The sequence below is a fragment of the Rattus norvegicus genome, chromosome X (assembly GCF_036323735.1).
Source record: "Rattus norvegicus strain BN/NHsdMcwi chromosome X, GRCr8, whole genome shotgun sequence".
Lineage (NCBI taxonomy): Eukaryota > Metazoa > Chordata > Mammalia > Rodentia > Muridae > Rattus > Rattus norvegicus.
Window position 1 is genome coordinate 26,225,875 of NC_086039.1, and position 12,251 is coordinate 26,238,125.

General features: G+C 38.3%; 1 pseudogene; it reads right to left on the minus strand.

Annotated features, from left to right (window-relative positions):
* Nucleotides 1-4,502: 4,502 nt before the first annotated feature.
* The window catches only part of LOC100912112 (uncharacterized), a 58,824-nt pseudogene continuing 51,075 nt past the window's right edge, over nt 4,503-12,251 (minus strand).

Below are 12,251 nucleotides of genomic sequence, written 5' to 3' on the forward strand. Positions count from 1 at the left end.
AAATCATACATTGAGCTTTCACTTAGTCACAAAATTTCTAATTAAGTTCTTAGTATCTATGTTAAACACAACAAGCAAAGGTAGCATGGGAGAAAAGTGTTTATATTGGTTATTGATCATACCACTATCAATTACCAAGGAAAATGTAGAAAAAAATCAAGCTAAGAACAGAAATTGTAATCTTCCTACTGATTTTTCCCAAATGGCTTTAGATATTTAACAAAATTTTCTCTCACATATTACATCCTGAGGGCAGTATCACCTTTTCCCCATCTGCTATTCTCTTCCCTACCTTCCCCTCCCCCAGATATACTCTTCTCTCCCCTGAGAAAAGATCCATACCACCGGTGCCATCTAACAAACAAGGTATCACAAACTATAAGATCAGGCACATATCACCATATCAATGAAAAACTAGGCAAACAGTAGGTGTAGACAGGTCCACCAAGTAGGAAAAGGGGTCAAGACAGCTTCTGCTTTCACAGTTAGAAAGCACAAAAAAAAACACTAAACAATTCAGGCAGAACATATATGCAAAGAACCTAGGACAGAACACTACAGATTCTATAATCTCTGCCAATACCCATGATTTCAAGACAGTTGATTCTGGGGGCACTGTTTTGAGGTGTTCCTGACTTCTCTGGTTTCTATGATACTTGTACCACATGACTCAAGACCAACCTAATGCTTGTGTGTGGGATATACACTTATATTATTAAAAACCTATTTTAATAAGTGAACTTAAATACTTTAGGCTTCCTTCTAGCTTACCACCCACCAGAGGAAGTGGCAAGGAAGTGTAATATGGCAAAGAGGAGGTTGACCTGTTTTTAAATAGTTCTTTGGGATGAATCCAATCGGTGTTGTCAGGATATCAGCAAATCATTTCAAATGAATTAGCAAGGGCAGTTCAATCCAAAGGAAACTGCAAGACTGCCACTCTCACCAAGTCCACAGAAACAGCATGATGCCATCGGAACACCATCAGAAGTTCTTTGGTTCATTTCTCACAAAGTGTCATAAAAATGATAACCAGCAAAGATGGACAGATTTATCTAGTGTCTGTTGGGTTATATTTATACACTATCCAAACATAACATGTTTTCTCACGCATCTGATCTTGCAAAACCTCACATGCCCTTTTTTCAGGCAACTTCCAGAATAACACCATTTGCATGTTTGCAGCAAAATATCCTCCATGTGTCTGCTTCAGCAAAAACATCCTCTCATAGTACAGTTTCCAGAAAGCCATCACACGACACAAAGGAGTCTCCAAAGTACAAGAAATTTCCACCACAAGAGGTTGCACCTACCCAAGCAGAGACTTAATGAACCAGTATGGAGAGGGGGGCTCCCTCCCGTCAGAAGGGAATGGGAGGGGGAAACAACAGTATGAGAGGGGGGCCCAGGAAGAGGTAGACAGTGATTAGGAATTAAAATGGGTAAATAAAAATGAATAAACAAACAAATGCATAAAATTACAATTCACTTTTTATATTATTTTATTTTATTTTATTTTTTAACTTGAGTATTTCTTATTTACATTTCGAGTGTTATTCCCTTTCCCGGTTTACGGGCCAACATCACCCTAATCCCTCCCCCTCCCCTCCCCATCCTCCCCCCATTGCCACCCTCCCCACAACAATCACGTTCAGTCTTAGCAGGAACCAGGGCTTCCCCTTACACTGATGATCTTACTAGGATATTCAATGCTACCTATGAGGTCAGAGTCCAGGGTCAGTCCATGTATAGTCTTTAGGTAGTGTCTTAGTCCCTGGAAGCTCTGGTTGCTTGGCATTGTTGTTCATATGGGGTCTCGAGCTCCTTCAAGCTCTTCCAGTTCTTTCTCTGATTCCTTCAACGGGAGTCCTGTTCTCAGTTCAGTGGTTTGCTGCTGGCATTCGCCTCTGTATTTGTTGTATTCTTGCTGTGTCTCTCAGGAGAGATCTACATGCAGTTCCTGTCTACCTGCACTACTTTGCTTCATCCATCTTGTCTAATTGGGTGGCTGTATATGTATGGGCCACATGTGGGGCAGGCTCTGAATGGGTGTTCCTTCTGTCTCTATTTTAATCTTTGCCTCTATATTCCCTGCCAAGGGTATTCTTGTTCCCCCTTTGAAGAAGGAGTGAAGCATTCACATTTTGATCATCTGTCTTGAGTTTCATGTGTTCTAGGCATCTAGGGTAATTCAAGCATTTGGGCTAATAGCCAATTATCAATGAGTGCATACCATGTGTGTTTTTCTGTGATTGGGTTACCTCACTCAGGATGATATTTTCCAGTTCCAACCATTTGCCTACGAATTTCATAAAGTCATTGTTTTTGATAGCTGAGTAATATTCCATTGTGTAGATGTACCACATTTTCTGTATCCATTCCTCTGTTGAAGGGCATCTGGGTTCTTTCCAGCTTCTGGCTATTATAAATAAGGCTGCTATGAACATAGTGGAGCATGTGTCTTTGTCATATGTTGGGGCATTTTGTGGGTATATGCCCAAGAGAGGTATAGCTGGATCCTCAGGCAGTTCAATGTCCAATTTTCTGAGGAACATCCAGACTGATTTCCAGAATGGTTGTACCAGACTGCAATCCCACCAACAATGGAGGAGTGTTCCTCTTTCTCCACATCCTCGCCAGCATTTGCTGTCCCCTGAGTTTTTGATCTTAGCCATTCTCACTGGTGTGAGGTGAAATCTCAGGGTTGTTTTGATTTGCATTTCCCTTATGACTAAAGATGTTGAACATTTCTTTAGGTGTTTGTCAGCCATTCGGCATTCCTCAGCTGTGAATTCTTTGTTTAGTTCTGAACCCCATTTTTTAATAGGGTTATTTGGCTCCCTGTGGTCTAACTTCTTGAGTTCTTTGTATATTTTGGATATAAGGCCTCTATCTGTTGTAGGATTGGTAAATATCTTCTCCCAATCTGTTGGTTGCCGTTTTGTCCTTCCTTATCTTTTTTGATGGCTTTTAGTTGAAAATTGATTTTATTTGATATTAGAATGGCTACTCCAGCTTGCTTCTTCTGATCATTTGCTTGGAATGTTGTTTTCCAACCTTTCACTCTGAGGTAGTGTCTGTCTTTGTCTCTGAGGTGTGTTTCCTGTAGGCAGCAGAATGCAGGGTCCTCACTGCGTATCCAGTTTGTTAATCTATGTCTTTTTATTGGGGAGTTGAGTCCATTGATGTTGAGAGATATTAAGGAATAGTGATTATTGCTCCCTGTTATATTCATATTTGGATATGAGGTTATGTTTGTGTGCTTTTCTTCTCTTTGTTTTGTTGCCAAGACGATTAGTTTCTTGCTTCTTCTAGGGTGCAGCTTGACTCCTTATGTTGGGCTTTACCATTTATTATCCTTTGTAGTGCTGGATTTGTAGAAAGATATTGTATAAATTTGGTTTTGTCATGGAATATCTTGGTTTCTCCATCTATGTTAATTGAGAGTTTTGCAGGGTACAGTAACCTGGGCTGGCAGTTGGGTTCTCTTAGGGTCTATATGACATCTGTCCAGGATCTTCTGGCTTTCATAGTTTCTGGTGAAAAGTCTGGTGTGATTCTGATAGGTCTGCCTTTATATGTTACTTGACCTTTTTCCCTTACTGCTTTTAATATTCTTTCTTTATTTTGTGGATTTGGTGTTTTGACTATTATGTGATGGAGGAGTTTCTTTTCTGGTCCAATCTATTTGGAGTTCTGTAGGCTTCTGTATTCTCATGGGTATCTCTTTCTTTAGGTTAGGGAAATTGTCTTCAATGATTTTGTTGAAGATATTTACTGGTCCTTTGAGCTGGGAGTCTTCACTCTCGTTTATACCTATTATTCACTTTTTAAAATGTATGTTTGCTGTAAGAGAACCTGTTCCATAGCCATTTATGTTTGCCACCAAATTAATTATTTTTGATAGACATACAGATATGCACATCTGGCACAGAAGAAAATACATGAAAAAGACGTTGGTACAAACTGTCCTCTGAACTCCAAATCACTTGTTCCATCACAGAATACTGGAAATGGCCAGCCATATGTGATATTCTACAATAGAGAGATAGGAGATGATTATTGCCCATGGTATGCAAAAGATTTCCTACTCCATGAAAGCTTCACATTCTGTCCACAGAGGCAGCACTATGTGGTTCAGCTTTGCCCTCATTATTCTTGAGAAAATAAGGGTCTCCACAGAGGAATGTGGTTACTTCAATTAGGTATCAACTTGATTATGAATTGTTTTCAGGTTTCCTTTTTTATTTTTGCAACAGTCATTTCACCAGTAGATTTTCCTAGTAGTGTTTGTTACCAAAATTTGATCTTGGCCGTCAGAGTTTAGGATATAAAAATATTTAAGAATGGAAGAAGTTAGAAATAGAGAATGTGAAGTAAACTTAGACATACCCAGAGAACCAAGTTAATGCTTTACTTTGAATGAGTTGATGAATACATAAGTTTCATGTGTGAATAGAAAATTCCTTCTAACATGTTTAGCAAAAAGAGGATCCTTCACTTCAGGCATCTTGAAAGGCCATTTTGGAAACACACTTTGCCTTCACCTGACTCCATAGTTTCAAATAGCTTATCTCAAAGATAAACATGATCACACCAAAGAGTTATAGGGTCATGATCATGATCCCTATGGGGAATAATGCATTGCAGTGTTTGCTTCTCAAGGATATATATATATTTAAATTTGCTGATAAATGTCTTTTTTATTGGCTATTTTCTTTACATTTCAAATGATATTTCCTTTCATGATTTTGCATCAATAAGTCCCCATTCCACCCCCTGCCTTAATTCTATAAGGGTTTCCCCCCTCTCCAATTACCCCCCTTCCAGTCTCCCCTCCCTGACACTCTGCTACACTGAGGGGGTCCAGCTTTGGTGGTACCAAGGTCTTCTCCTCCCATTAATGCTCAACAAGGACATCCTTTGCTACATATGCAACTGGAGCCATGGGTCTGACCATGTGAAGTCTTTGTATAGTGGTTTAGTCCCTGGGAGCTCTGTTCGGTTGGTATTGTGGTTCTTATGGGGTTGCAAGCCCCTTCATCTTCCTCAATACATTCTCTAACTCCTCCAATGGGGAACTTATTTTCAGTACAGAGATTAGCTGTGAACATTTGCCTCTGTATTTGTCACACTCTGGTTGAGTCTCTCAGGAGACAACTATATTGAGATCCTCTCAGCATGCACTTCTTGGTTTAATCAATGTCGTTTAGTTTTGGTAGTTGCATTTATGTGAGCTGGAACCCCAGGGAGGACAGGTTCGGAATGGCCTTTCCTTCAGTCTCTGCTACAAACTTATCTCCATGTCCCATCCTATGAGTATTTTTTGTTCCCCTTTTAAGGAGGACTGAGACATCTGCTCTTTGATCATCCTTCTTGAGTTTCATGTGGTCTATTGATTGTATCTTGGTTAATTCAAGCTTTGGGCTAATATCCACTTATTAGTGAGTGCATACCATGTATTTTTTGTGATTGGGTTACCTCACTCAGGATAATATTTTCTAGTTCCATCCACTTGCCTATGAATTCCATGATGTCATTGTTTTTGATAGCTGAGTAGTACTCCATTGTGTAGATATACCAAATTTTCTGTATCCATTTCTCTGTTGAAGGGCATCTGGGTTCTTTACAACTTCTGACTATCATAAATAAGGCTGCTATGAATGTAGTGGAGCATGTATCTTTCTTGTATGTTGGAACATCATTTGGGTCTATGCCCAGGAGAGGTATCGGTGGGTCTTCACAGAGTGCAATGTCCAATTTTCTGAGTAAACTCCAGACTAATTCCCATAGAGATTGTACCAGTTTGCAATTCCATCAACAGTGGAGGAGTGATCCTCTTTCTCCACATCCTCACCAGCATCTCTTTTCACCTGAGCTTTTGATCTTAGTCATTCTGACTGACATGATATGAATCTTTTGTGTTAACTTAAGTATACTATGCTATCATCTGCAAATAGTGAAATTTTGACTTCTTCTTTCCCCGTTTGGGTCCCTTTGACCTCCTTTTGTTTTCTTATTGCTGTGGCTAGGACTTCAAGGACTATATTGAATAAGTAGGGAGAGAGTGGGCAGCATTGTCCGGTCCCTGATTTTAGTGGGATTTCCTGAAGTTTCTCTCCATTTGTTTTGAGATAGGCTACTGGTTTGCTCTATATTGCTTTTACTGTGTTTAGTTATGGTCCTTGGATTCCTTATCTTTCCAAGACATTTAACATGAAGGTGTCCTGAATTTTGTCAAATGTCTACCAAGATGATCATGAGGGTTTTTTTCCTTTGAGTTTGTTTACATAGTGGATTGTGATGATGAACTATCCTGATATCTGTGAGATGAAGCTTACTTGATCATGATGGATGATCATTTTGATGTGCTCTTGGATTCAGTTTGCAAGAATTTTATTGAGTATTATTGCATTGATATTCATAAGGGACATTTGTCTGATGATCTCTTTCTATGATGAGTCTTTGTGTGGTTTAGGCAAAAGAGTAATTGTGATTTCAGCGAAGGAAATGGGTAATTCTTCTGTTTCTATTTTATGGAATAGTTTGGACAGTATTGGTATGAAGGCTTCTATGAATGTCTGATAGAATTCTGCAAGAAACCCATTTTATCCTGGGCTTTTTTGTTTGGGAGACTTTTAATAACAGCTTCTATTTCTTTAGGAGTTTTGGAACAGCTTAGATGTTTCATCTGATCCAGATTTAACTTTGATACCTGGTGTCTCTCTAGAAAATCAGTCATTTCATCCAGATTTTCCAGTTTTGTTGAGTATATGCTATTATGGTAGGATCTGATAATTTTTTTGAGTTTCCTCAATTTCTGTTGTTATGTTTCCTTTTAACTTTCCTTATTTTGTTAATTTGGATACTGTCTTTGGGCCCTCTGGTTAGTCTGGCTAAATGTTTACGTACATTATTGATGTTCTCAAAGAACTAGATCCTGGTTTTGTTGCTTCTTTGTATAGTTCTTTTTGTTTCTACTTGGTTGATTTCCTTCTACTCTGTTTGTAGGCATTTGCTTGATTTTGTTCTAGATCTTTTAGGTGTGCTATAAAAGGTTAATGTATGCTCTCTCCAACTTCTTTTTAGAGGCACTCAGAGCTATGAGTTTTCCTCTTAGCATAGCTTTCATTGTGTCCCACAATTTTGGGTATATTGTGCCTTCATTTTCATTAAATTCTAAACAGTCTTTAATAACTTTATTTCTTTCTTGACCAAATTATCATTGAGTAGAATGTTGTTCAGCTTCCATGTATATGTTGTTATTGAAGACCAGCCTTACTTCGTGGTGATCTTACAGGATGCATGGTATTATTTCAATATTCTTGTATCTGTTGAGGCCTGTTTTGTGAGATATTATTTGGTCAACTCTGGAGAAGGTACCATGTGGTGCTGATAATAAGGTGTATCTTTTGTTTTAGGATGAAATGTTCTATAAATATCTGTTAAATCAATTGGGTTCATAATTTCTGCTAGTTCCTCTATGTCTCTGTTTAGTTTCTCTTTCCATGATCTGTCCATTGATGACAGTAGGGTTTTGAAATCTCCCACTACTATTGTGTGAGGTTCAATATATGCTTAGAGTTTCAGTAAGGGTACTTTTATGAATTCTGGTGCCCTTGCATTTGGTGCATAGATATTGAGGATTTAGAGCTCAGCTTGGTGGATTTTTCCTTCGATGCATATGAAGAGTATTTCCTTTTCTCTTTTGATAAAATTTGGTTGAATGTCGATTTTATTTGACATTACCATTGCTTCTTCATGTTGTTTCTTTGGACCACTTGATTGGAAAATTGTTTTCCAACCTTTCACTCTGAGGTAGTATCTCTCTTTGTCACTGAGGTGTGTTTCCTGTATGCAGCAAAATGCTGGGTCCTGTTTACCTGTCCAGTCTGTTAGTCTATGTCTTGTTATTCGGGAATTGAGTCCATTGATGTTAAGAGATATTAAAGAATAGTAATGGTTGTTTGCTTTTATTTTTCTTGGTAGAGGCAGAATTATATTTGTTTTTCTCTCTTCTTTTGGTTTCTTTGCAAGGAGATTATTTTCTTGCTTTTTCTAGGGTGTTGGTTCCCAACTTGTATTGGAGTTTCCATCTATCATCCTTTGTAGGGCTCAATTTATTAGAAATGTATTGTGTAAATTTAGTTTTGTCATGGAATGTCTTTGTTTCTTTATCTACGTTAATTGAGTGTTTTGCTGGATATAGTAGCATGGACTGGCCTTTGTGGCTTCTTACTGTCTGTATGAAATTTGCCAAGGATCTTCTGGCTTTCACAATCTCTGGCGAGATGCCTGTTGTTTGTGTTTTCTAGCAAATCTTTAAGGGCTTCTACTTTTTACCTGTGTTGGTCCATATTTCTTAAAATGAGTTATTTATGTCCTTCTTAAACTTCTCTATCATCATCATGAGGTGTTATTTTAAATTGAAATCTTTCTTTTCTGGTGGCAGAACTGGTCTCTGATGGTGCCAAGTAGTCTTGGTTTATCTTGCTTAGGTTTCTTTGCTTTCCTCTCCCTATCAGATTATCACTGGTGTTAGCTTGTTTTGCTGTCTCTGACATTGGCTTGACTCTTCTTGTAGTTTTTGTGTCAGCACGCATGTAGACCTGTTTTCTTTGAGCCAGATCTGGGAAAGGAGTACTATTCCTGGGTTTGGGTGACCAGAAAGAACCCTTCAGGCAGGTTGCTTGGAGCAAAAGATCTGGTCTTATCTCTATTGTAAGGTATGTCATAGCTCTAGGTGACTTTTGGTGCAGGCAGATACCACCTCATGGAACATTCTCCAAAACTGACCCTATAATGAGTCATAAAGCAAGCCTCAATTGATATATGTAGATTGGTATAATCCCATTGACCTTATTATGTCACCATTGATTAAATCTGGACTTCAACAAGAAAAGAAACAACAGAAAGTCCACATTCTTATGAAAACTCAACAAGTCCGTACTCAATTATGTCAGGGAAAAAATTGAGAAAGAAATTAAAGACTTTCTAGAATTCAATTAAAGCCAAGGGAGAACATACCATAAACTATTAAGACACTATGAAAGCACTGCTAAGAGGAAAGTTGCTAGCACTAAGTGCCATCATAAAGAAATGGGAGATTTAACACACTAATGAATTAATAGTAGGCTTGAAGGATCTAGAAAAAGAAGCAAATACACCCAGAAGGAGTAGACAGCAGAAAAAACTCAAAAGACAGAGCTGAAATCAACTAGAAAAAAGAACAATAAGAAGAATCAGCAAAACTAAGAGCTGGTTCTTTGAGAAAATGTCCAGGCCAAGAATACTGACAAGCCCTTAGCCAAACAAATGTAAAGGCAGAGAAGTAGTACCTAAATTAAGAAAGAAAATTAGAAGAGAAAAATGGAGTCATAACAATATACACAGAGCAAATTTAAATAACTAGCAGGACTTACTTTAACACCCTGCACTGTACAAAATTGGAAAAGCCAAGTGAAATATATGATTTTCTAGACAAATACCAAATGCCAAAACTAAATCAACATCAGGTAAACTAACTACATAGTTCTATTTCTTATAAGTAAATGGAAGCACAGAAACACACACTGATATTCTCTCAAGAAAAAAAAATGTCCAGGCCGGATCATTTTAGTTTAGAATTCTACAGACTTTCAAAAAAGAGCAAATATTAATACTCCTCAATTTTTTCCACAAAATACTAACAGAAGTAACACTGTAAAACTCATTATGAGGCCACAGTCACACTTATACATAAACCTCACAAAGATACAACAAAGAGAGTATATTTAAGACCAATTTCCCCTATGAAGATTATTGTAGATATACACAAGAATAGTACAAAACTGAATCCAACAATATATCAAAGACACCATCCAACATGATGAAGTATGCAAGTGTGGTTCAATATACTTCATCATGTTGTAATCCATGGCATAATTAAAATGAAACAAACAACAAAAAATACAACATGATCATCTCATTAGATTATGAAAAAGCCTCTGACAAAATCATTCATTGGTTTCATATTTGTGGGAGTCTAAAAGAGAATGTCACCAGGAAAATCCTCTGCAAGTTCTAGACATCAAGAACTAAGCATGATTTTAAGATAGTTGGAGTTTGAGGCACTACCCATGGAAATCCAATCCAGGTGTGCAGCAACAAGTAAGGGGCTTAGAATGAGGAAATGAGGCTGTAGAATTGCACTCTAGAGAGATCTCTAAGAAAAGCTGGTGTTAGGGGTTGGGGATTTAGCTCAGTGGTAGAGCGCTTGCCTAGCAAGTGCAAGGCCCTGGGTTCGGTACCCAGCTCAGAAAAAAAAAAAGAAAGAAAGAAAGAAAGAAAAGCTGGTGGACAATCTGCCTATCTATACATATGCCTTGATATTTATTGAAGGCCATAGAAGGAAAGAGGAGGGAACTCAGAAAACTGCTAGAAATGGATTGATCTATCCAACATATGTCTGGACATTGTGACGAGGGTTCAAGTGGGCCTGGTTGAGTGTGTAACAAAAAGAAACAGATCTAGGAATTACAGGACTGGAACTCATCTTTCTATTGTAGATACTGTACTGATTAGCCTTGTTCTCAAGAAATCAACAAAGAATTCACCTACATAATATTATTGACAGGATACTAAGTGTCAGAGTGTAAGGATGGTGGTAGTAGCCAATGTTCCTGAAGGTGTCCCAGGAAAAGATTAGTCTGATCTCTGCTTCTAGTACTAGGACCTGCATAGCAAAAATAAACAGGTATCTGTGGGCCCGGGGCACTGGGAAGTCAATGCTACTATGTGCCCAAAGCTAGGTCTGGAGCTGCAGAGATTTTTCTGAGAGAAAATAATATTCCCACCTCATCAGCCCAATCTACTGAACAATGATTGACTGCAGAAGTAGGTTTCAGATTACAGAAATTATGAGGTAGTCTAATTATGTTTGTTATCAACAGATAAGTCCAGTTAATAAGCTTTGTCAACAGAGCAAGGCCAGGGAGTATGAGCATGTCACTTATGTGAGAGGTTCTGGGGAAGTATCATCATACCAATTAGTTCATATTCTGTGCCCACAGAGTTATGACATAGAAGTGTAGCAATGGCAAAGTGAGTCATTGTTTTATAAATGAATAGAAAAACAGCAAATGAGTTACCTTGAAATCTAATCCTTGGACAGTGGGTATGGCCCTGTCCAGTTAGGTTAGCTTTAGTGAATGTGCCATATCTGATGCCTCTTCCAATGTCCAAGACATTGGAGGGTGGACACAGTTCAGAGGGTATTGTGTACAGTGTTATTCAACATGGAGAGCCAGATATGCTGGTGAGAAGAATGATTATGGTAGGCTCAGAAACACAAATTCTGTCACCAGGTTGTGGCATTATTAAGAAGTGTAGATTTCTTGGTGTGAGTGGTCTTGATAGAGTGAGTGTGTAACTTTTAGGTGAGCTTCGAGGCCTCACATGCACAACCATGGAAATTGTGACATTATTCTGCTGCCTGGGGATCAAGATGCGAAATTCTCAGCTTCTTCACCAGTAACACATCTGCTTTCATCCCATCCTGCTTTCTGCCATGATAATCATGGAGTAAATGTCTGTACTGTAAACCAGTCCAAATTAAATGATTGCTTTATAAGATTCATTACAGTTGAAGGGATCTCTAGCAGACCCAAACAGTACTGAATGGTTTTGCCATTTCCCATAACCTCTCTTGTTAAAGCATTAAATTGTATTCCTAAAGCTAGTCAAAAAGTTATAGTCCTTAATTTTGCCACTGGCTTGCTCCGGAAACTGATCCAGCAATCAAAATTCATTCTTTGGATACACTAACTAACAGTCCAATCAGGATTTACCAACTCAACCTAGGGAAAAAATGTCTCCTTTTGGACTTAAACTCATCCCTGCAGAAAAATACACCTGCCACATACTCTTTGGCATGTCAGCTCTAAAAGCATTCAACTCCCCTTTTCTCTCTGTGGTAACAAATCTCCTTTTTCCTGAGATTTTGTATGTTTTAACCCTACACAGGCCCCCATCCTTTCCTCCTAAGGTGAGCACAATTTTCCCAGCAATAAAGATTGACTAGAACACCAGCTACTGTCTGTCAAGACAGGATCTGTACATGGGACTATGAGAATGGGTTATTTAAATTTTTCCTCATGTTATCATTCACGTTTGATGCCCAAAATGGAACTGAATTTGACATACAATATTGGGTATGTCTGAGGCAGTCTGGTTTAGGAAAAAATCAGGGAAATGATGCTGTAGAGCTGAAT